Consider the following 26,301-nt stretch of genomic DNA (forward strand, 5'->3'; position numbering starts at 1 on the left):
TTCCCACAGACTCAGATATAATGTATCCCTAGATCTCTATAAATATTTAGTAAACAAAAGAATGGACAATTGAGTGGCTCTTCAAAACGGGATTAGAAGGCAATAGGCTAGTTGAACTTTCCCCATAGACACCCTCTTTGCGTCATGTCCACACACATTGGTTGGAGAAGATGACCTTCCCAGAGAAAGCACATGGCTCTTGAGTTAGCATAAATGGAGTCCTTCAGTTAGGTTCTGGTGTCAAAGCCCAAGGCCGGCAGCCAGACAGTGACTGAGCCAAGATGAGAATGGAACCTCCTCTTCCCAGTCCAGCCCCTCTCCACGACTCCTCTGAATTCATCTTGGGGGCTCTTCAAAAATGTCAGGAGTTATTTCTGATTTAGTTTGTCAAATCCTATTTCACGTAGCCTTGCTAGTCAGCGGGGACCCTGGCCTTGGGCTACAGTGACAGACACAGGCATCACTGGATTTGGCAAATGTTGGCATCCTCGGTACAGGGAGGACTTCTGGCTGAATCCAGACCAGGCCTCCCAGCATTCAGATGGCCCTCGAGCTGTTGAAGTGACGAGATGTGAGGTAGGCAGAACCTATGGGGCAACCACTAGTTCTTGCAACTTGTAATCCCGAATTCAGGTGTAGGTCTTAAAGAAGTAAGCAAACGTTAAATGTGCAATTTAAAAAAGTTTTATGGAAAAAGAACTAGGCTAAGAGCCAGAACAGTTGGATTCCGGACCTAGCTCTGCCTCTAACGCATTATGTAATCCAGGAGAAAACAATCCACTCATTATAAAAATATTTGTTTTTCATAGGTAAAACAAAGGTGATGAATTTGATGCTATTTGAGGTCTTATGGCTAAACAAAGTTAGGGAGGGGTTTCTCTTTTAAGGGAATTTGTTTCAGTAGATCATTCCATTTTTAAAAAATTAATGGATTTTATTTTTTAGAGCAGTTTCAGTTTTAGGTTTACATGTATCTACTATTACAGTATCCTACAGAATAGTGTCACTGCTCTAAAAATCCCCTGTGCTCTACCTGTTCGTCCCTCCTGCTCCCAAACTCCTGGCAACCACAGATCTTATTCCTGTTCCCACAGTTTTGTTTTTTACAGACCGCCATATTGTTGGAACTATACAGTATGCAACTTTGTCAAATTGACTTCCTTTACCTAGTAATGTGCATTGAAGTTTCCTTCCTATCTTTTGGGGGTGTGATCATTCATTTCTTTTTATTGCTGAATAACAGTTCATTGTCTGGATGCACCACAATTTGTTTATCCATTCACCTACTGAAGGACATCTTGTTTGCTCCTAAGTTTTGGCAATTATGAATAAAGCTGATATAAGCATTCACGTACATGTTTTTGTGTGGACATAAATTTTCAACTCCTTTGGGTGAATACTAAGGAGCGTGATTGCTGGATCATATCGTAAGAGTATGTTTAGTTTTATAACAAACCACTAGACTGTGTTCCAAAGTGGCTGTATCATTTTGCATTCCCACCAGCAATGAATGAGAGTTCCCATTGCTCCACATGCTGAAAGCATTTGGTGTTGTCAGAGTTTTGGATTTTAACCATTATAATAGGTGTGTAGTGGTTTCTCATGGTCATTTTAATTTGCAATTCCCTAATGACATATGATGTTGAGCACCTTCTAATATGATTATTTGCTATCAGTATATCTCCTTTGGTAAGGTGTCCGTTCAGGTGTTTTGCCTATTTTAAAATTGGATTGTTTGTTTTCTTATTGCTGAGTTTTAAAAATTCTTTGTGTATTTTGGGTAACAGTCCTTTATCAGATATGTGTTTTGCAAAGATTTTCTTACAGCCTGTGGTTTGTCTGTTCATTCTCTTAACAGTGTCATTAACAGAGCAGTAGTTCTCAATTTTTTAAAAAAATTTATTTATTTTTTATTTATTTATGGCTGTGTTGGGTCTTCGTTTCTGTGCGAGGGCTTTCTCTAGTTGCGGCAAGCGGGGGCCGCTCTTCATCGCGGTGCACGGGCCTCTCACTATCGCGGCCTCTCTTGTTGCGGAGCACAGGCTCCAGACGCGCAGGCTCAGTAACTGTGGCTCACGGGCCCAGTTGCTCCGCGGCATGTGGGATCCTCCCAGACCAGGGCTCGAACCCGTGTCCACTGCATTGGCAGGCAGATTCTCAACCACTGCGCCACCAGGGAAGCCCCTCAATTTTAATGAAATCCAGCTTATCAATTCTTTCTGTCATAGATCATGCTTTTGATGTTGTATCTAAAAAGTCATCACCAAACCTAAGGTCACCTAGATTTTTCTCTTACATTATCTTTTAGAAGTTTTATAGTTTTGCATTTTACATTTCGGTTTATGATTCATCTTGAGTTAATTTTTGTGAAAGGTGTAAGGCCTGTGTCTAGATTCATTTTTTTCCATGTGAATGTCTAGTTATTTCAGCACAATTTGATAAAAAGATTACCCTTTCTCCATTGAAATGCCTTTGCTCCTTTGTCAAAGGTCAGTTGATTGTATTTGTGTGGGTCTATTTCTGAGCTGTCTACTCTATGCCTTTGATGAATTTGTCTATTCTTTCACCAGTACCACACTGTCTTGATTACAGTGGCTTTATAGTAAGTCTTGAAGTCAGGGAGTGTCAGTCGTCCAGCTTTGTTCTCCTTCAATATTGTGTTGGGAATTCTGGGTCTTTTGTCTTTCCATAGAAACTTTAGAGTTAGTTTTTTGATATGCACAAAATAACTTGCTTGGATTTTGACTGGGGCTGCATTGAATCTACAGATCATATTTGGAAGCACTGACATCTTGACTATACTGAGTCTTCTTGTCCGTGAACATGGAATATTTCTCAATTTATTTAGTTCTTCTTTGGTTTCATTCATCAGAGTTTTGTAGTTTTTCTCACATAGATATTATAATATTTTGTTATATTTATACCTAAATATTTCTTTTTGGGGTGCTGCTGTCAATGGTATTGTGTTTTAAATTTCAAATTCAAATTGTTCATTGCTAGTATATAAGAAAGCAATCTTATATCCTGAAACCTTACTATAATTGCATGTTAGTTCCATTTTTTGTTGTTGTTTGTTTATTTATTTTTGGATTTTCTACATGACAATCTTGTCATTTGAGAAGAAATATAATTTTCTTTCTTTCTTCCTGATCTGTATACATTTTATTTCCTTTTCTTGTCTTACTGCATTGGCTAGAAATTCCAGTATGATGTTAAACAGGAGTAGTGAGAGTGAACATCTTGATTTATTTCTAATCTTAGTAGGAAAGCTTCTAGTTTCTATTAAGTATTAAGTTGTTAGATATAGATTTTTTTGATAGATGTTCTTTATCAAGTTGAGCAAGCTCCCCTCACTATTCCTAGTTTGCTGAGAGGGTTTTTTTTTTTTTAATCATAAATAGGTGTTACACTCTGTCAAATGCTTTTTCTGTATCTATTTATATGTTCATGTGAATTTTCTTTTTTAGCCTGTTGATGTAATGGATTACATTGTATTGAATGAAATACACTGATTTTTGAATAGTGAACCAGGCTTACATACTTGGAATAAATCCCACATGGTCGTGGTATATAATTCTTCCTATACATTGTTGGACTTGATTTGTTAACTTTTTGTTGACAATTTTCATGTCTATGTTCATGAGAGATACTGGTCTGTAGGTTTCATTTTTTATAATGTCTTTATCTGGCTTTGGCATTAGAGTAATGCTAGCCTCATAGAATGAGTTAGGATGTATTTGCTCTGCTTCTGTTTTATTGAAAAGATTGTGGAGATTTGGTATCATTAGTTCCTTAACTATTTGGTAGAACTCAATCAGTTAACTCATTTGTGCCTAGTGCTTTCTGGTTTTGAAGATTATTAATTATTGATTCAATTTTGTACATAGATACAGGCCTATTCAGATGATCTGTTTCTCCTTGTCTGAGTTTCGGCAGATTGTGTCTTCCAAGGAATCGGCCCGTTTCATCTAGGTTATTAAATTTGTGGTCACGGAGTTGTTCATAATATTCCTTTATTATTTTTTAAACATCCATGGGATCAGTAGTGATGGCCATCTTTTTAATTCTGATAGTAGTAATTTGAGTCTTTGCACTTTTTTATTTGTTTGATTGTTGACCTGGATAGAGACTTGTCAATTTTATTAATCTTTTCAAAGAACCAGTTTTGGTTTTGTTGACTTTCTCTCTTAATTTCCTGTTCCAAATTCATTGATTTTTGGATTTAATTTTCTCTTCTCTTCTTCTCTTTCTTGTTTCCTGTGGTGGAAGCTTAGTTTATTAATTTAAAATCTTTCTTCTCTTTCTAATATATGCATTCAATGCTCTCAATTTCCCTCTAAGGACTGCTTTTACTTAATCCCATAGAACTTGTTAAGTTGCATTTTCAGTTCCATTTAGTTTGAAATACTTAAAATTTTTCTTGAGACTTCTTGACCCATATTTATTTGGACATGTGTTGTCATCTCTAAGTTTTGGGTTTTCCAGCTATCTTTCTGTTATTGATTTCTAATTTAATTCCATTGTGGTCTGAGAGAATACTTCATATAATTTCTACTCTTTTAAATTCACTAAGGTGTGTTTTATGGCCCAGATTGTGATCTGTCTTGGTAAATGTTCTGTGTGAGCTTGAGAAGAATGTATTCTGCTATCGTTGGAGGATGTATTCTATACATGTCAACTAAATCAGTTGATTGATGGTGTTGCTCAGTTCAATTATATCCTACTGATTTTCCACCAGCTGAGTCTGTCTATTAGTGAAGGAGGGATGTTGAGGTCTCCAATTATAATAGTAGATTTGTCTATGTCCCCTTGTAGTTCTATCAGTTTTTGCCTTACATATTTTGAAGCTCTGTTTTTAGGTGCAAAAACATTAAGAATTATTTTGTCTTCTTGGATAACTGACCCCTTTATCATTACACAGTGCCCCTCTTTATCTCTGATAACTTTCTTTACTCTGAAGTCTGCCTAGTTTTAAATTAATATAGCTATTACCACTTTCTTTTGATTAGTGTTAGCATGGTATATCTTCCTGCGTCCTTTGTGTTTTATATTTAAAATGGATTTCTGCAGACAAAATATATTTGGTTTTTTATGTACTCTGACAGTCTCTGTCTTTTTTTTGAACTTTTTTTTTCTTCCAGTTTCACTGAGATATAACTGACATAACATCACTGTATAAGTTTAAGGTGCACAGCATCGTGAAATGATTATCACAAGTTCAGGGAACATCCATCATCTCATATAGATAAAAAGTTAAAGAAAGAGAAAAAAATGCTTTTCCTTGTGACGAGAACTCTTAGGATTACTCTCTTAACAACTTTCATGTATAACACACAGCAGTGCTAATTATATTTATCATGTTGTACATTACACCCCTGGTACTTATTTACCTTATAACTGGAAGTTTGTACTTTTTTGACTGCCTTCATCCAATCCTCCCCTGTCCCCCATGTCCCTGGGCTGTGTCCTTCACAAGGGCTTCTCAGCACCCCAGCTCACCCTTAGGTGAGACAAGGTGGCTAGAGGGGCTGGAGTTGTGTATCTCCCTTCTCGCACATGGAAGGCTGTTAGGAGGGCTGGAGTTGAGTATCTGTCTTTGCTCAGGTTACTTAGGCTTTGAGAAAACCCTAAGAGCAGGTTAGGCTCTGGTAAAATAGTTTCTCTTGAGGGTAGGCCTTCTTAAGAGCAACAGAATGTTCTATGTATTTTAAAGTGGTTACTTTTCTCTTTCCCCTGCCAGAAGCATTAGATGTTTCCCCCTGATATTGTGAGAACCTCATAGGCTCCCGGAGGTAAAACACAAAAGTGTGGGGACCTCTCCAAAGAAAATGGGCCCCCTTGGAGTTTTTAACTCTCAGACTTGTCCACACTGAGCAGCTACTGTTCAGGTTTTTCTACTCTGGTACTGGTTCCCAGAGATTTACACTCCAGAAGCTGTATTTTGATTTTTTTTTAAATTATAGAAGTAAGGCAAAGCAATATGGATGTACTATTCTTGCATGCACTACCTCATAAGTGCCCCTCTCCTTGTGCAAAGGCATCCGTTGCCTCTGAAGATTCAGAATTGTTACAAGGCAACAAATTGTGAAGTCAGTGGTCACCTTAACTGCCAAAGCAGACATTTGAAGCTAATTTCAAATTCAGTAGCTTGGAAAGCTAAAACTTTTGATATGCAGAAACTCAGGTTTTTGTGAGAGAGAAGAAAAGATCATGAAAATAAAAAAAACAAAAATCTTGAAGGAGCAGGACATAAAGTTTACCCATAAAGATTAAATCATGTATTCATCAAGAGTAGAATGGATAACCAAATTGTGCTATTTTATACAAAGAACCATTACATAGTTGGAAAAGTGAAAAAATGATTGTTAACCTGTGTCCATGGGGATGAGTCTTGAAACCATAATGTAGAGTTGAAGAAGCAAATCAAAAAGAATGTTACAGTGTGATTCCAGGCACAAGTAGCTCCAAAGTGGCAGAATGTATTTATAGGGATACATGTAAATACAGGTGATTCAAAAAAGAATAACAAGAAGGGAATGACTAAGGAAAATTCAGGATGGTGTTTCCCTAACTTGAGCACAGGGTACATGCTCCCAGGGTTTGCCCTGTGCCCAGGAGTTGAACAGGAGACCAAGCACCTCCTGGCAGCCCACAACACCCAGGTAGGAGGCAACTGGAATCCTTATAGACATTCAGAGCCTCAGAAGCTCCACAGACTTTTGTGTTGAAGGGTGGGGAGTAGGAGAGCAATGATTATTTCCAAGTCCCACCGATATGAGGGGAAGACGTGATATTATACTGGGTAGCCCTTGAGTAGGAGGGTGGTAAAAGAATTTATAGCTGAAGGCTCATTCTGAAGAGCTGAGACCAGGACTGGGGTTTATAGTGTTGAGTTTTCCTTCTCAGTTTTTAAAATATACATAGACAAACCACAGACTGGGGTAAAATATTTGCAAATTCAATACCCGATAAAGGTATATAGGACATAGAATATATAGAGAACACTCAAAATTCAATAATAAGAAAGAAAGGAATGGGGAAAAGATTTGAACGGACAATTCACCACAGAAGGTATACAGATGACAAATAAGCACATGAGAAGATACTCAACGTCATTAGTCATTAAGGAAATGCAAATGAACAGTGAACGAGATACCACCCCCAGCTTTTAGAATGGCCAAAACAACAATGACAGGAACAACAAAAAGGCAATAGTAAGCATTGGTGAGGCTGTGAAGCCACTGGACCTCTCCTCCCTTGCCGGTGAGAGTGCAAAGTGGGGCAGCCATTCTGAAAAACAGTTTGGCAATTTCTTGTAAAGTTAAACATACACTTACCAAATACAAAAAGGGGACACAAACGTTTATTCCTTATTCACTGCCCAAACTGGAAACAATACACATGTCTTCACTGGTAGATGGATGAACAAACTGTAGTCCATCCATCCAACGGACACTACACAGAAATAAAAGGAACAAACATACAGTGACATGGGTGAGCCTTAGGCTAAGTGAGAAAAGCCAGGCTCCAAAGGCTATATATTTTAGGATTTCCTTTGTCTGATGTTCTGGACAAAACTACAGAGACAGAAAACAGATCAGTCTTTGCCTGGGTGGGGTCAGGGGAAAGAATTGACTGCAATAGTGTATGAAGGAACTCTTTGGGGTGAGGGAACTGTGCTGTATCTTGATTGTGGTAGCGGTTACATGACTGTATGCATTTGTCACAAAACTCAGCATGAATATAATACACAGAGACCTGCCTTTTCCATTCACAGTGTCACCCCACAGAGTCCTCAGCTGTGGCTGCTGCAGCATTTAAAACCACCCCAGTCCCAGGGAAGATACCCATTCCCCAATATCCCCACACCCCCCAGCTCTCTGTATCATTCGCACGCTGGAAACTAAAATTAGAGCTGATTATTCACTTTCCCCTAAAAGATCAGAAGGACTAATTTCATTACTTATTACATGCTATTTTCCTATTTTCCCCTGTCACCACAAGAAGTCCCTGACTTCCAGATTAGCCCAAATCAGCCAGGCTCCCCAGCCTTGGAATCAGGTAGGCACTGTGTCCAGCTGCTAGTGATAGAGACCAGACCACAATGGTTAAACAATTAATGCTTTATTCTCCCACAGTGTCATCAGGGACCCAGGCTATTTTAATATTGGTACAAATGCTTTTGAAAATATTTGGAATTATTTTCTTGGACTAGAAACTCACAAATGGATTAAAACATGCATTTTTTGTGGACTCTTGATTCATCGATGCACTTCTTTTCCAGTTGGACGTACCGATTCACGTCACTGGCAATGTCAGAGTTCTCGTTTTACTGCAGAACCTTATGAGAAATATTCCGCACTGTGGATTGGTTACAAGAGGCTCAGGTTGATTGGGTGACTGGCCTGTGGCCGGTACGTGCATTCCAGTCTCCTGACTCCTGGTCCTGTGCTCTTTCGCTAAGAAAATTTATGAAAATTACACGGTTGCCTAGATCCTTTCTCCCCCTCCCACTCTTTCTTCTTTCCGTGCTTCCTCATCTGTTCGTTGAGGTCCCACGACATGCCAGGGCTGGATATAGTCGGTCATGGTCTTGTCTTTTGGGGGCGCTGGGTAGTCTTCTCGGAGTGCTTTCTTCCCTTGCCTCCCGGGTCACCGTACTGGCCTCCTATGGGGTGAGCGGCAGGTGGGAGAATGCGTGGGAAGAGGGGTGTGAAGAGTCCTGCTCAGGATGCAGGCGTTCTCCCCTCTCTGCCCTCCTGATTATTCAGAGCAGCAAGAGGCTCAGCTAAGTGTGACCCCAGGTGAGATTAGCTGTAAGTTGTTGAGTACTGGATGGCACTTTCAGCAGATCTTTAAAGGGAGCTGACAACTCCCTGGGGTTGCCTGGTCTTTATTTCCTGCACACACAGGGGCATGTCTAAGGGTCACTCCTCACACCTCTTCTCTAATACTTTCAATTCCCGGGTCCTCTCGTCCAATCACAGGACCTTAAATGCCATCTATAAACTGGCCACTTGCAATGTCTCTCTCCAGCCCTGACCTCTCTCCAGGGTCTCAGATTTGTAGACACAGTGGCTACCTCAATACCTCCCCGTGTATGACTAAGAAGCAGCACAAGTCAACATGTCCAAAGCAGACCTCTTCATTTCACGCCTGAAACGAATCCTCCTCCGTGGTTTCCTTTTCAGTAAATGGCACCATCATTCACCAGAATGCCCGGGCCCAGATCCAGGAGTCACGCTGACCCCTCTCTCTCTCACACCCCACGTTCACACCAGCAGCAAGTGCTGGAGGCTCTGTAGCTTGCATCTGATCACGTGTTACCACTCCCCCGCACCGCCGTCCACGTGACTACCAGCCCCTACCTAGACGCCAGGAAGATTGCAAACTCTTCTCCGTCGTTCTACTCATGTCCTCGACAATCAAATCTCCTAACAGTATCTAGAATGATCTTTTAAAAACTTAGGAATATGCCACATTCTTGCTCTCATGGGACTCAGAATGAATCAGATTCCTCTCAAAGTCCTCTGGTCCCTGTCTATCAGGCAGGTTTCTCAGAGTCAACAGCTGCACCTTATTCCTCTTTTTATACCAAGCATAGTACCTGGCACATCACAGATGGTTAATCATTATCTGTAGAAATGTTGATTGAATTCTGTGCCCCCCAAAATAGCTAGAAGAAACATTTGGTGCTCACTGTACTAGGAATAAAAAAATGGTGTTTGACTGCTACCACGACCCCTGTCCCCCAAAAGAGAATATGGCAGCAAATGACATCATTGTCAGGTCTTGAAGGAAAGTCTTCTATGAAATTCTTTCTGACTTTACTTCCCTATCCAGCAACCTGTACTTTCCCACCCCAACCTGAAACCTTCATTGCAACGCTTGGGTTATTTTTTTCATCTTGTGAGTTTTCTTTCGAGTTCATTTGCTTATTTGGGGACACACTGTTGCAGGATATGAATAACTGAACACAACAAATTTGGATGATAAATTATGGATTACAGATGCTGAGTTATTTTGGAACTGTTGCTCTGTGTGTTGTAACAAGGCGCTGGAATATTAAAAATGTGTGTCTTAAACGATCTTATGTTGCTTCCGGAAAAGAAAAGAAAAAGAAAAACTGCAACAGCCCATGGCCTGAGGGAAGAGTGCCGTCTGCCGTAGCCCTCTGGCTGGCGTCTCTCCGGAGTCAGCTTGCCGATCCCCCGGGAGGTGGTGCGCTCTGGGCTCCAGCGGCCTTGGGCTTGGGGGCACTCTGAGTAGCCAGCTCTGGCAGGGCCCTGATTGCACGTGCATCGGGTGTCCTTGGTGGGGGAGGGGCTGGGGGACAGGAGGATGGAGGGGGGTCGTCAAGAGGGATCTGCAGATTGTGCAGTCATCCCGGGAGCCTGGGGGTGCGGGTGCGGGGGGAGGCAGAGCTCAGTAAACAAGGAGGCTGTCCTGCTGTGGAGCTGGGGATGCAGCGGGGCCAGGCAGTGTGGGCTGTGACGCCGGATTTCTTCCTTATTGTAAGTGAACCAGAAGGCGTCGGAGCTTCCTGGGGACACAGCACAGGCACACCTTCAGCGATGTGGGTGCTGATTTAGCACAGGTGCGGAGCCTGCAGCCTCAGGGGTCCCCAGCTGGGCTGCAGAGGCCCAGCCTGGAAGACTTGCGGGGCAGGACAGCTGCCCCCTGCAGGAAGTGGCCAGCAGCTGGTACTACCCCTCGAGCCAGAGAAGCTCTGGGAGATCTTACAGCTTGCAGTAAGCTCCCAGTCCCCTCTGTTTACCAATTTTGATTTCCCAGGGGAGGGGAGAGTTTGGTGTTCATTCACTGGGGACAAAGCATAACAATTTCCCTTCAGGAGACGCAGTGGGTTGGCAGGCCTGGACCAGTTTGTTCCAGAGAGCTTTGAGTTATCGCTAGGTGCTCAGGTTCGAGTGGTGGGTGTGGCCCAGTGCTGCCACAGCTGCGGACCTCTGTGACCACAGCCTGGCTGGGTATTGTCTGTGAGCTCTTTAAAGCCCCCTTCAAATATGGGCTATGGTAATAAAAATGTGCACTTCCTTCTTTCTCCTGGTGGAGGCTGGTGTGTTTTTGAAATGTGAGCTACTGATTTAGGCCTGAGCCCTCAGGCTGGGCGGTTACTATAGGGACAGAGAGAAGGGGGGCAAAGGCAGCTGTGCAAGTCCCTGTCGGGGGGAGGTTCTGACGAGGTCCCACGCTAGCGGGTGATGGGGTGAGAGGCTGTGTGTGGTCTGACACAGAGAGGGTAGCATCCTGTGGCTGTCACTGAAGATGCAGGAAGGGAGTCTCTGAGTTCTGGGGAAAGTGTATCAGCATTTTATGAGAAGGAGATGATTCTGGTGGGAAGAAGGGGGACCTCGGTTCTTGTCTTCTTTGAAGAAAGAATTCAGCAAAAAGAACAAGATTGTGAAATGGATAAAGTGTTTATTAGAAGCAAAGTGCATGTGGAAGAACACATGGGCAAACTCGGAGTGAGCTGCATGCAATAGGGGTGGTTTAAATCACTTATACGGGGACGGTTTTCCATGTTTCCTTTGCCCAGTCATCTTGCTTGTGCCCATATCAGGTCTGACTCAGGGTCCCCCCTGGTGGCGCGTGCATCTCGCAGCCTAGATGCATTCCAGCGTGAGGGTTTCTGGGGGTTGGCAGGACATATTATGGGCTGGCGCCCCCTCCCTCCTTTGGCCCCTCCCCAGACTGAGGACCTTCTCTGTGCACATGTCAGGCTGGGAAATCCCTTTGACCACAAGAATGAGGACATTGTGGTAGCTTCGCCTTCCACCCAATCAGGGCCCAATGCTCCTGCTGGTACCTTATCTTCTCTGCACATGTGTCAGGCTGGGAAATCCCCTTGACCACAAGAATGAGAAAAACTTTTCACTTTGTCTTTAACTCAATCAGGTTTCCACTCCTGCTATTATCTTATCTCAAAATGCCAAATGGAGACCAGTTGCAGCTGTTCGGCTTGGGGTCCATGTATCTCCTACCTCAGAGGGTCTTATCATTTTCCAAGATCCTTGAGTGGGGAGTGTTGGGAGGAAACCCAAGGAGGAGGAGGGCAGAAAAGAGAGCTGGCTGTGGTCCCTGGGAAGGCTGGCCGGGACAGGAGATGCCATCTTCCTTCCTGGGCAAGAAGGACCCGTGGCCTGCAGACTGGGTCAGTGTGGGTGAGGACCACAGGGTGCCCAGGCTTGGCCTTGGCTCCCACAGTGCAGCGGCTGCCGGCAGAATCAGAAAGGTCCAGGGTTAAGCTGGAGACCTGGCCACACAGATGCTACAACAATTGCATGGAGCCATTGGGGTTGGCTAAGGTGTGGAGGCAGGCGCTCTGTGTGGGATTTACACACTGAGATGCAGGGGAAGGGGCTCAGATTGGAACCTGAAGAGTCTCTGTGGCAAAGAAATGTGTCTTAGGGCTTTTTAATAAGGTCCCCACGGAAGGGAACCATTCTGACTCAGACCAGAGGGAAGAGAGCACCTGGAAGCCAGACAGGTCTTGAGCCTCCCTCCCCTCGCTTTTCTCACCAGGGCAAGTGCAGCGGGGCCATCCTGTCTGGGGAGCTGATCCAGGCCCCTTGGCCGTATGGTGTGTCACCTGGGAAGGTGATCTGCAGTTGAGGAAGAGTGATGCTCTACAAGACAGCACCCAGAACAATTCAGCGCCACTTGGTGCAGGAGAGAGCGGAAGGCCAGGACCGCCGTGGAGGGGGACATGAGGACATGTTCCCACTGCAGCTAATCAAGTGCATTTTTAAAAATTAATTAATTAATTAATTTTTGGCTGAGTTGGGTCTTTGTTGCTGTGTGCGGGCTTTCTCTAGTTGCGGCGAGCAGGGGCTACTCTTTGTTGTGGTGCGCAGGCTTCTCATTGGGTGGCTTCTCATGTTGCAGAGCACGGGCTCTAGGCGCGCGGGCTCAGTAGTTGTGGCTCATGGGCTCCAGAGCACAGGCTCAGTAGTTGTGGTGCACGGGCTTAGTTGCTCCACGGCTTGTGGGATCTTCCCGGACCAGGGCTCAAACCCATGTCCCCTGCGTTGGCAGGTGGATTCTTACCTATTGCGCCACCAAGGAAGTCCCGATGATTGTGGTTTTGATTTGAGCTTCCTTAATGGTTGTTCAAGTTGAGCATGAATATGCTGCTTGCCTATCTGTATATCTTTGGAGAAATGTCTGTTCAAGTGTTTTACCCATTTTTAAATCAGGTTATTTGTCTTTTTGTTGTTGAGCTGTAGGGGCTCTTTATATATTCTGGATATTAACGCCTTATCAGATATATGATTTGCAAGTATTTTCTCCCATTCCATACGTTGCCTTTTCACTCTGTTGATTGTGTCTTTTGATGCACAGAAGCTTTTCATTTTGATGTAGTCCAATTTACTTTTTTTACTTTTGATTCTTGTGATTCTGGTGTCATAGCCAAGAAATCAATGCCAAATCTCTCAAGATATTTTTGAAGATACCATGAAATATGTGTGAAAGCCCTTGTAAATTATGAAGTAGTATAAAAATATTAGCAGTTATGTAAGTACTCAAGTACCCAACATGCAGCCAAGCCCTATAGAGATGCTTCAAAAATTACCAAAAAATTGTTAGACAAAGATAATAGATTAAAAACACACATATAATTTCTTTCCCTCCATAAACCTTACTAAAGAGATAATAAAAAGATAAAAAAAAGAAAACTTTGTTGAGCTATAATTTAAATACAATCAAATGCACCCATTTTATAGAGTTAGATGAGTTTTTCATTAATGTGTATGTTGCTGTAACCACCACAATCAAAATATTGAACATTTCTATCATGCAGAAAGTTCCCTGATGCCTCTTGACAGGCAGTCCACTAATAACTCTGTCCCCAGGGAACCACTAGTCTGCCTCTGTCACTATAGGTTAGTGTTGCCTTTTTGAAAATTTTCTATCAAAGGAATCGTACAGTGTGAAGTCTTTTGGGTCTGGCTTCTTTTGCTCAGCATGTTTTGAGATTCGTACAAGTTGTTGCAAACACCAGTAGTTCCTTGTCTTTTATTGCTGAGTGGTATATTATGGTCTGGATTGAGGACAACTTGTTCATCCCTTCACCTGTTGTTGAAGTTCTTGGCTCTTATGACTAAGACATTTATGTACAAGTATTTGTGAGGATATGTGCTTTCATTCTCTTAAGTGAGTGGAAATGCTGCGTCATATGGTGAGTATATGTTAATGTTTAAAGAAACAGCAAAACAGTTTCCCCAGATTTGCTGTACCAGCATTGTACAGGGATTCTAATGCTTCTACATTATCACTAATACTTGGTGAGGCCAGTCTCTCCAATTTCAGTGGGTGTGTAGTGATATCTCATTGTGGTTTTAATGATCATTTCCCTGATGATGAATGATGTTGAACATTTCTTCATATGCTTATTTACCACCTCTGTAGCTTCTTTTTTGAAATGTCTATTTGACTTTTGCCCATTTGCAAAGAGTTATTTGATCGTCTTATTATTCAGTTGTAAGGATATATGTACAAATCACATCATTCTTTTTCAAATATATGTGTTATAAATATTTTTTCCAAGTCTATGGAATGTTACAAATATTTTCTCCAAATTTGTTTTTTTACAGCTTTATTGAGGTATAACTGATATGCACGAAACTCCACATATTTAAAATTACAATCTGATGAGTTTTGACATACGTATACACTCATGAAGCCATCACCACCATCAAATGGACGTATCCATCACCTTTCAAAGTCCAGTGTTTCCTTAGGACACTTTTTAATGCATCCCTCCTGTTCTTTTTTATTGGTCCAAATTTTAACATGGTATGGCTTTTTTTCTACTTGAAGGACCAACTTTTACATTTCTTATTGTGCAGGTCTACTGACAAAGAATTCTTGCAGATTTCATTGAATTGATTTTGTTTAATTACTTCATCTGCAAATTTTAAATGTTTTTTTCTGGGTAGAGAATTCTGTTTGACATCTTTTTTCTTTCAGCATTCTACACATGTTATTTCGTTTTCTTCTGATCTGCATACTTTCTGACAAGAAGTCTGAAATAATTCTTGTCTTTATTCCTCAATATGTAATGTGCCATTTTCTCTGAATGCTTTTAATGTTTTCTCTTTATCACTGGTTTCAGCCGTTTGATTATGGTGTGCTTTGGTGTGGTTTTCTTTGTGTTTATCTTGCTTGGGTTTTCTTGCTCTTCTCGGATCTATGGGTTTATAATTTTCATTAGATTTGGAAAAACTTCACATTTTTTATTCTAAATGGGACCCCAATTACTTGTATGTTCCACTAATTTTCCAACAGGTCGCTAACGCTTTGTTCTGTGTTTTCAGTTCTTTCTCTCCCTGTATTTCATTGGGTGGTCTTCTATTGTTATGACTTCAAGTTCACGGATCATTTTTTTTCTGCAGAGACTAATCTGCCATTAATTGCATCAGTAGTTTTTTCATTTCAGACATTCTATTTTTTTAACCTTTAAAAGTTCAATCTATTTTTATTACATCTTCAAATTCTCTCTTCATTGTGTTCATTTTTTTAAAAAAAAATCCTTTTATGTGTTTGTAACATGTAAATAAGTGATTAAAATCTTTGCTATTTCCTCTCTGTCATTTCTGTTGACTGTTTCTACTGACTGATTCTTCTCCTGGTTTTAGGTCATATATTCCTGATTCTTTATATGTCCAATAGTTTGTTATTGGATGCTGTACCTTGTGAATTTTATGCTTTGGACTTAGATCTGCCCCATAGGTAAGGTATTTGATCCTTCTGAGTCTCGTTTTAAGGTTTTATTTTTGAGTCAGTCTATAGTTTCTTTTATTCCAAGTCTAGTTTAGTTTCTCTTGTAAAGAATTTCATTTTCAGTGCCCCATGTGTTCTTTTAGGTTTCTCCACTTGTGGGAACTCAGCGATTTTCTGCCTGTGTGATTCCATTATGAATTCTGGGAATTGCTCAATTGACAGCTTCCCAGAATTTTTCTTTCTTCCCAAGTTGCTTTTGCGTAGCCTAAAGGAGTTTAGCCAGCCCTGTATGAGTGCAGATTGGTATTCTTACAGGCACTGCAGGGGGATTCCTATGCAGACTCCAGGCCTCTTTCTCTGTGTAGCTTCCAAGATCCCTGGTACTGTGTCCCTCATTCTAGCCTCCTTGGCCTCCTAAATTCTTCAATTCTGTAAGCCTGCTGGGCTCTGCTGGATTTCCCTCTGCACTGTGGTCTGCAAAGGGTCTCCAGGCAGGCTCGCTTTGAGTTTCATGTCTTGGGGAAGGAGTCACAGTCGGGCACTACTGTTGCCAATGTCTAAAAGGAGTTGTTTCATATATTTTGTCCAGTTTCCTAGTTATTTATGGATGGAGGGTAAGACACCTAGCAGTTAATTTTTTATGGTTTGTGTATTGGTTTCCTACTGCTGCTGTAACAAATGATCACAAACTTAGTGGTTTAAACACACAACAACACGAAAGAATTATCTTAGCAGTTCTGTGGGTTAGACGTCCAACGTGGATCTCATTGGGCAAAAATCAAGGTGTTCGTAAGACTGCATTTCTTCCAGGAAGCTCTGGTAAGAATTCGTTTTCTGGCCTTTTCTAGGTTCTAGAGGCCCCCTATATTCCCTCTGGGCCCCTTTCTCCATCCTTAAAGCCAGCGATGGCAGGTTGAATCCTCCTCACATCACATCACTCTCACCTTCTTGTCTATCTCCCTCTTCTACTTTGTAGGATCCTTGTGATTATTGGGGCCCACCTGGATAATCCAGGATAATTTCCCTATTTTAAGGTCAGCTGATTTGCAAACTTAATGCTATCTGAAACCATAATTTCCCTTTGCCATGTAACCTACAAGATCACAGGTTCTGGGGATTAGGACGTAGATGTTTGGGGAGCATTATTTTGCTAACCACAGTTGGAAAGCAGAAGTCTGGAATTATAAAATAAGCATAATTCCCCAGAAGGAGAGAGAATGCTGTAGATAAGGCAATGAAAATAAAACTTGGAAGCCGGAAGGAATAAAATGTTTAAAGGTCTGGAAAAGGGCAATTCTTAAACCAACAATGGGGAGAGCTGAGAAGGTGACTGGCTTAGACTACAGAATCCTCAAAGGCTTGGAATTGGAGGTACCAGGTACCCCTGGTGGTGTGACTAACGCAGGATGTTAAAATAAGGTGTAGTGCCTGAGCATGTCTTTAAGAAGCAATTAGAGTCCTAAACACCCTTTCTAACTCTAATCATTCACATTACTGCCCTCTTCAGTGCTAGCACAAAGCTAGGCGTGTCATTTACCAACAAGATGTCTTCCCTAATGAAATGACGAAGCCAGAGTGAGCCCATCATGGACAAGCCCACCCACATGCTCAGAGCTGCCAATCTTCATACTTGCGGTCCTCGTTCTTCAATGCCAGCAAGCAGCCAAGGAGTACCAGACACTTGGGGAAATCTTGCAACACAAAAGACAAGCAAATCTGCAAACGAGCAAATAAATACAGCACAACCTGAAGGAGACAGACTTCAAGAAAAGGAAGTCTTCCGAACACTACCTTTAATATCCTTAGAGATATTAGAGATGATATTGAAACTGTGAGGCAAAAACAAGACGACCTCCCCCCAGAAAACCCCAAATAATCAGGAAATAAAAATTTTAAGCAAACAAAAACAAATGCACCAGAAATTGAAAACTCAGTAGAACGATTTGAAGATAGACTTGTGGAGATATCAACAGAAGGTTGAGAAACAGAGAAATGGAAAATGCAAAGTCTGGATTAAAAGGGCCCACCGAATACCCATCACAATGAATGGAAGTAAACACTCATGCCAGTGTGTTAGTGTGAAATTTCAGAGCACCACAGGCAAACAGGAGATTCTATACACTTTCGGGGGGCAGGGGGTACTCTGGGCACTTCCAGAAGATTGGGAATCAGAATGACCCAGACATGTCTATAGCCACAGCAGAAGCTACAGGAACAGAAAGGCAGTGCTTTCACAGTTTGGAGGAAAATCATTTTAACCTAGAATTTTGTATTAGCCAAACAACCCATTGAGCATGAAGGTTAAAAGATATGTTTTATATTTTACATATTATATAAAAGAAGAACAAGACCACTATGGGTTGGGGAGTCCTAACATTGCTCCTCAGCAGTATTCTCAGAAATTACCAATATTTTTGTTGGTTTGGGCTTCTAATCTTGCAGAATTTGACTACATTCTAGATGCCTAGTCAAGGGGAGTTACTGTTCCAGTGGGGTTCTCCCTGTCTTGACCACAGGAATGGGCAAGTAAGGCAGGGATCTGTGACCTCGTGACAGTGCAGAGGTGAGATGCTTTGGATTTTGTAGCCCCCTCATATCATAGCACAGGGCTGCCCTCTCTGTCTAGGGCAGGCCCTCAAGTCTGCATGACTCTGGGCATAGAACTAGAGGGAATAGGGTTGGACTTGACAGCTGCCAGGCTGTCTCCCACCTGAAACCTCTCCTGCCCTGCCCACCCTGTCACCCTGGAGGCAAAGGGGCTCACCTGCCCATCTCAAAACCTCCACTCGGCTCCATAATTATTTGTTTACCTGTTTGTTCCCATCCTTTCTCCCCCGACCCCAAAGCAGGCATTCTTGAGGGTAAGGGCTGCATCTTCTCTTTCTCTGAATCACCAGCACCAAACACAGACCCTGGTAGTCAGGGCTAGCAATGAATGAAACTTCATCGGAAAAAAGAATCCATCCATTCATTTGTTCATTCGTTCAATCCTATTATGCACCCTTCTGGGTACTGGCAATATCAGGAGACAAATTAGATGATGTTTGTGAACTTAGGTTCTAGAGGAGGAGAGAGACAAGCCAAAACAAATCGCATCGGCCCTGGGCAAGCGCCCAGGATACTCTGAGGTCCTGGTGGAGCAGAGGACTGTGCTCTTGCTGCTGGTCCCACAAAGATCAGCCGTAAACAAGGGTTCCCGCTGTCACGTGTCACCGAGTTAGTCCAGAATCTTCCACCAAGGAAGCTCTATGGTTGTATTTCAGGGCAAACAACAGTTATTAGTACCTGTGAGCCAACTATTGAACGTGCAAAGATGACTGTGATAGTCCCTCGCCTAAAGGACTTATTTTCTGCTTCTAAGAAGCAGACATAAGACATAACATTTTAATGAAATATGGAAAGTGATATCTGTGATAGAATCAGGCGCTGGGGGGTATAGAGGACACGGAGATAAGCCTTTCCCTGTCCTCCCTTTCCAGGATTCTGGTCAGCTCTGTGACACAGACAGGAAGACTGGAGTCCAGTGCGGCCACGTCCAGCACAGTCAGCCTACCCAGTAGGGGCTGAGCCCTCCAGGGCCCAGGAGTCCTCGTAGGGCTGAGGCTGACCGTGGAGACTGGGGAGCTGGAGGGCAAACCTCAGGGCTCCTGGCTTCTCCACAAGCCTTTGGGACTGCCCACAGTTCTGTAAATACGACAGTCAGGCCCTGGGCAAAACTGCCAAGGGGTTTCCATGTGCCTGCTGGGGTGCTCAGCCCCCATCTTTGCTCTCCTCCCCACCCTCACCTCAGCACTTCTCTCTCCTGCTCTCTTGCTTCCTCCCCTACCCCCCAGCTCCCAAAGGTCACCAGTCTTACCTCCCGGCCTGTATCCTCCCATGGTCCCTCCTTGTTCATAAAACATGTGCACATAGCTACAGCTTCAGGGCGCTGTGCACTGTCATTCAAAGTGCAGATTTCTACTCATTCTGTCACCCACCCCCAACACTTCTAGGGTAGGAGGCGGCAGGGCAAAGAGGGGCAGAGGAGTTCTTCCTTGGCTGATGCTGGTGCCGATAGCCCCATGCTCTCTTGCTTGGGCTGGTGTTTCTTATATGTGGAATCTAAAATATGACACGAATGAACTTATCTACGAAACAGAAACAGACTCACAGACATAGAGAACAGACTTGTGGTTGCCAAGGGGGAGGAGGATGGGGGAGGGATAAAGTGGGAGTTTGGGGTTAGCAGATGCAAACTATTACATATAGGATGGATAAACAACAAGGTCCTACTGTATAGCACAGGGAACTATATTCAGTATCCTGTGATAAACTATAATGGAAAAGAATATGAAAAAGAATGCATGTCTAGGTATGACTGAATTACTTTGCTGTACAGCAGAAATAACACAACATTGTAAGTCAACTATACTCCAATAAAAAAAAAAAAACACCCAGTATAAAAAAAAAAAAAAAGTGACCTCTTACTCCCTAGAACATTCCTCTGGGTTCCTGGGAGGGCTCCCTGCTCCCTCTTCCCTGGGTGGGCTACTGCCCTCCCCCCGGTGTAGGCTTGCTAGCCATCTGTCCACCCTGAGTATGCAACAAGGGGCCACTTAACTTTGGAAATACTTCTTGGACACAGGAATTCCCTTTAAGAATTCCAGGCAACATTCCTCTTGCAGGTTCCGCATCTGGTCCCTCGCCCCTGTCCTGGGGAATTATTACTCAAGTAGTAACTCAAGTGGAGGGAGAACTGCCCACAGGAAATGTGATGGGAGTAGTGTTCTCTGCTGCCGTGCCCAGCAGCCAGCCGGCTCGGGGGTGTGCTGGAGCTGGTCCACGTGCTTCTCCATGTCTGGGGGGCAGGGGATCAGGCCCCCTGAGGCTCTGTTGAAGCTGGCTGTCCGCAGGTGTAAGGGAGCGAGGTGACACTTTCAATGCCCTCCCCTTGAGAAGGGAGTGGGGGCTCAAAGAAAGGCAGCAGCTTCCTCCAAAGAAACCACTTTACAGACCCTCTTCTTCTTCATAAATCCTCCCCAGTTTTGTAACTTTTTAAGTTTATTCCTTGTGAGGTTGTCATTTAACTGATTCTTGAGCTCTGATAGCTCTCATTTGAGAGTCTGTGACACAGCTCCCCATTTAATATTTTGTTACGTGTATTTGTTTGTTTTCAGTGAAATTGAATTACTATACTATAACTTGCCCTTTTCATTTGTCAATATCACGTATATCCCTACAGGCCCATAAACATAGATATACCTCTATCTTTTTTGAAATTTCTTCTGCACAGATGCATCTATTATGTGAATGACAGGGCTGGGACTAGGGTAGGGCAGGCAAGATGCCGAGGGAGCAAAATCTAGGCAGGTGCCCATGCCGGGGTCACTCCTGGTGAGTGAGGTCGCATCACACTTTTGTCCTTCAGGCAGTCCTTTTACTTGTAGGAGGCAACCTATGAGGAGGTAACAGCACAGACTCTGGAACCAGATTGCCAACTCGGGCAACTTGACTTTCTGTGCTTCAGTTTCAGCATCTGGTAAAATGGGTCAGTAATATTATAGAATCTGATAGTATCTATACTGTTGGTTTGCTATATGAATGTACATATATATGTAATTTAGAGAGAATATATATCCTATGTGTATGTATATATATAGATAGAATATATATATGTGTGTGTATGGTGTGTAATATATAGTCAGAATATATATGCATATATGTGTGTGTTTATACATTTATATAAAATATATATACCAATAGTAACCAACTTACGATGGTTCTCCTTAAGGGTTTTTGATTTTACGATGCTGCAAAAGTGATATGCATTCAGTAGAAAGTGTAAGTGGAATTTTGTGTTGTTTTGTTTTTTAAATTAATTTTTATTGGAGTATAGTTGCTTTACAATGTTGTATTAGTTTCTGCTATACAGCAAGGTGAATCAGCTATACGTATATATATATATATATCCCCTCTTTTTTGGATTTCCTTCCCATTTAGGTCATCATAGAGCATTGTGTGTACGTGGAATTTTGAATTTCAGTCTTTTCCTGGGAGTGGTATGTAGTACCGTCCTCTCTCGTGATGCTGGGCTGTGAGCTCTGCCATCACGCAGGGAAACCATCGACACACAGCCATTCTGAACCCACACGACAATTCTGCTTTCCACTTTCAGTACAGTAGTCAACAAATTACATGAGATATTCAACTTTATTATAAAATAGGCTTTGTGTTAGATGATTTTGCCCAGCTGTAGACTAGTGTAAGTGTTCTGAGCACGTTTAAGGTAGGCGAGGCTAAGCTATAATGTTCGATAGGCTTGGTGTATTGAATTTTCAACTCAGGCTATTTTCAACTTACTATGAGTTTATTAGGATGTAACCCTATCATAAGTCAAGGAAGAGCTGCACACATATGTGTGTATCTACATCTAGGTCATCTATATCTATTATCACCTACGTCTATAGTATCTCTATGTATGTCTGTATCTATCTGCATCCATGGAACAATGTCTGACACCTGGAGAGAGCTATGTAAGTGCTGTTATTATTATTGTTGTTGTTGTTGTTATATGTGCGTGCCTCACCCCTCTCTCCTCTCCCCGACCCCCACTTTCAACTGTGTGACGTACTTTCTCCTCCCTGACCCTCTAAGGATAACTCATGTGAACAAGTCTAGAGTATTGTTTTAAAAAGACTCCATGCTCACTGACATACCAGCTTTGTCATACATGAAATTCTCATTTGAAATGCAAATCAATTTCTGGACCATTTTTTCTGTCTAACAGATCTATTTGCTTATTCCCATGCCAATATAATATTGGTTTGAGTACAGTAACTTTTAACTATGTTTGGATAGTTGGAAAAACAAGTCCTCATGTTTTTCTTCCAAATTTCTCTTGGTTACTTTCACCTATTTATTCTTCCAAATGAACTTTAAGATAATTTTATCCAATTTTAGAATGAAGAAAATTGTGTCAACATTTCAGTTGAGATTACATTAACTTTACATAACAATTTTGGGGGAATTAATTTTTATGATATTAGGTCTTCCCATCCACAAAAGACATATCTTTTCCTTTATTCAGAACTCATTTTATATCTTTCAAACACATTTAAAATTTTTCTCTGTATAGATACCATGCTTTCACCATATTTATTTCCATGAATTTTACACCATTATGAACAGAGTATTTTTTATCATTTCTTTTTCTGTATGCAAAGCAGCAAGGGAAAAGCTATTAATTCTTACATCTAGTAACTTTGCTAAATTCCTTTCCTAGGTAAAAAATGTCATCAGCAAAAGAAAATTTTATTTTGTCTTACTTAAGATTTATGCCAATTGTTTCATTTTCTTGCCTAATTGCATTTGCTAAAACCTCCAAGACACTGTTCAAGAAAAATGACAGAGCTGGCATCCTTCTCTGGTTTCTGATTGTAACTGAAATGGTTTTAGTGATTTGCTATTTAGGATGTTATTGGCTAATGAAACTGTAAACAGCTTGTAACATATTGAAGTTGATTCTTATTCTTACCTTGTTCAGAATTCTTTTGAAAAATAGCTGCTGAACTTTATCAAGTGCCTTTTCAACATCTATTGATGTGACTACGAATTTTTTCTTTTAGTCTTGCTGCAATCAATTTTATGGACAGATTTCCTGAGATTTGAACCACCCCTGAAATTCTAGAAAAAATTTTACTTGGTCATAGTGTATTTCTTCTGATACGTTGCTATATTTTATTTGCCAATATTGTATCAAATTTTTTATTTTTATATGCAGAATGAGATTAGGCTGTAGTTTTTCATTCTGTACTATTTTAGGTTTCTGTATTAACTGTATAAAATAAATTAGAGAACCTTTAATCTTTTCTATAGCTTGCAATAATGTAACTGTTACTGGAATTATCTGTTCTTTAGAGGTTGGCTAGAACCAAGCTCTAAAGCCATTTGTTTCCAGTAACCTTTTTAGAGGTAGATTTTTATTCACTTTTCCCATCTCTACCACAGTAACTGGTCTATTCAAATTTTCCATTTCTTCTTAATTTTGTTAATATATATTTCATTGAAAATCATCTATTCCCCCTGGAGATTTAAATTTGTTGCCAAAGTATTACCTTAGAATTGTTTATTTGCTTTTTTTCCTTCTTTTCTTCCTCCCTCCCTCCCTTCCTTCCTTTTTCCCTCTTAAACCAGGTTCATGAGGATTAGGCATTTGTTGTTCTTTTCAAAGACCAGCTTTGGGAACGATTTATCTGGTCAAAATTTTTTTGTTTTCTATTTAATTCCTTCTTGCTGTTTTGGATTATTTTACTATAATTTTTTTCTCCTTTTTATAGACAAACACAACATCCATTTTTAGATTTATTTTTTTCTTTAAAAAAGAAGGTATTTAAAGTCATAAATAGCTTTTGCTATGCACATAGATTTTGACATAAAAGGTACTTCTTTACGTTGCTTTCTGGACCATTTATAATTTCACTTTTGATTTCTTCTTTGATCCATGAGTGGCCTCTTAACTTTATAATAGTTAAGGATTTTTTAATGTCCTTCTTTTTCTTATTTTTTCCTAGCTTTATTGACTTGTGACTAGATAAAATAGCTTTTAAAACTTCTACTTTTTCTTTTTTTACTTTAAGGATTCTATAGTGGCCAAGTCAGAAAAGACACATTTTGGCATATCTTGATTACTTTTGCCTTTGTATTTCCAAAATTGAGGTCTTTGGGGGTTTTTGTTCGCTTGTTTGTTTTGAGATCTTTGGTTTGATTCAGTTTTTATTTGGTTAAGACTCTGAGGTGCTTCTTATTGGATGGAGTATATAAGGGTTTGCCCTTTGGAGTTGTACCATGTAGCAGCCCTAGGTGTGTGTGGGACATACTCCCAAATTCTTGCATATTTACAAATATATTTCTCGCACACTGACCAGAGAATAATATCTTGGCTGAGAAGAGGATTCTTGGGTTGCAAGTTTGTTCTCTTCATAGCCTGTAGGTGTTAAAGTACCATATTCTAGTTTCTGGGCAAAGTAAGAAACGTGCTGCCGATCTGAAACTCTTACTTTATAAATCACTTGTCTTTACTGTGATAATCTTATGAGTGCTTCTCTAGCCTCCCACCTCTCCTCCAGATATTTTGCCCCAGTTGTTCCTTTTCGCAGACTCTCTCCTTTACCTTAGAGTACATTTCAGGGTGGAGGGGTGGAGGAGAAAACCCCTGAACAGATGTCAACGAGAGGCTCCAAGTTTTTTGTCTGGCTTCAGCAGCTGCAAGTTCTTTACACAGCTGCTTGGCTAGACTGCTGTCTCATCGCTGACTGGACCCGAAGTTCATGAGAATGGGGTGCATTTAATAAACACTTGTTGACAGACTGACTCACTGAGGGGCTGTAGGAGCGGCTGCAATCACCATTGCGCATTACTTTGTTTTAACAAGTTCCAGATGTTAGAGTTCCCTTTGCTCACTCAGAGGACCACTGCTGGTTCCTGACTTTAGGTAAATCATGCCTTAAAAATCATGCTTTTAAGGAGGTACTCTGAGGAAAAGTTTAAATAGGAATTATTGTTAATAAACATGCCTTTAGAAAAATGCACAAATCCTAAGTATACAGCTCAATGAATTATCACAATTTGAGCACGCCCTTGTAACCAATGCCCACAATAAGAAAGAGAACATACTAACACCCCAGATGCTCCCATATACCCCTTCCAATCACTTGAATCCAGGGCAAGTTTGGACTTTTTCTTAAAGGTTCTAAGAAGCCACTAAAGTTTCTTCACATAGATGAAAACAGGGTTCCTCAACTTTGGCACTACTGACGTTTGGGGCCGGACGATTCTTGGTTGAGGGGGGCATTGTGGGAGGGTTAGAAGCACCCCTGGCCTATAGCACCCCCATGCCAGTGGGACATCCACAAATGTCTGCAGACATTGCCACATGTTCCCTGGGGGCAGAATCTCCCTGGGGGAAAACCACTGGTGTAGAGGACAATCTGTGAAGAAGGACATTTTAAGAAGATGACTCTGGCAGCGGTCTGTGAGGTGGTTGGTGGAGAACAAGGAGGTGACGGGTGAGGAAGCAGGTGCAGGGACAGGAGTGGGTGCAGCTGGCACCCCGGGGGCAGGACGGCTGGTGGGCAGCGCAGGAGGTCGCACAGCGAAGCATGGGCAGGGCTCAGAGGCTGATAACTTGGGTAACAGGAGACGGGAAAGAGTCAGAGATGGACGTCAATCCGGTGCGTGGGTGAGTCACAGCATCATTGTCAGAAATTTGTAGGTCAGGAAATGGGGAATCGGGGGAGTGAAGCTGACCAAAAGTTTGGATTTTAACACCCTTTTAGGGAAAGAGAGGTTGGGAGCTACACTATTATCTCTAGTTTATAAATGGGAAAATTAAGTCAAACAAAGAGGAGTCAACCTGTCCAAGATGAAAACCCAGAGAGTGTGCAGGATCTGGACTCCCAATGCCCCATCCCAGCGGGGAATGGGTGGCCAGCTTCAAGGGCTCCATTGGTTTCCTCTCAAAGTAGGATGGCCCTGAAGGTGTATTTCACTGTCCTCTCCCTTCGAAAGTGCTTCCGTTAC

The sequence above is a fragment of the Balaenoptera physalus genome (assembly GCF_965194825.1).
Source record: "Balaenoptera physalus genome assembly, chromosome: 14".
Classification (NCBI taxonomy): Eukaryota; Metazoa; Chordata; class Mammalia; order Artiodactyla; family Balaenopteridae; genus Balaenoptera; species Balaenoptera physalus.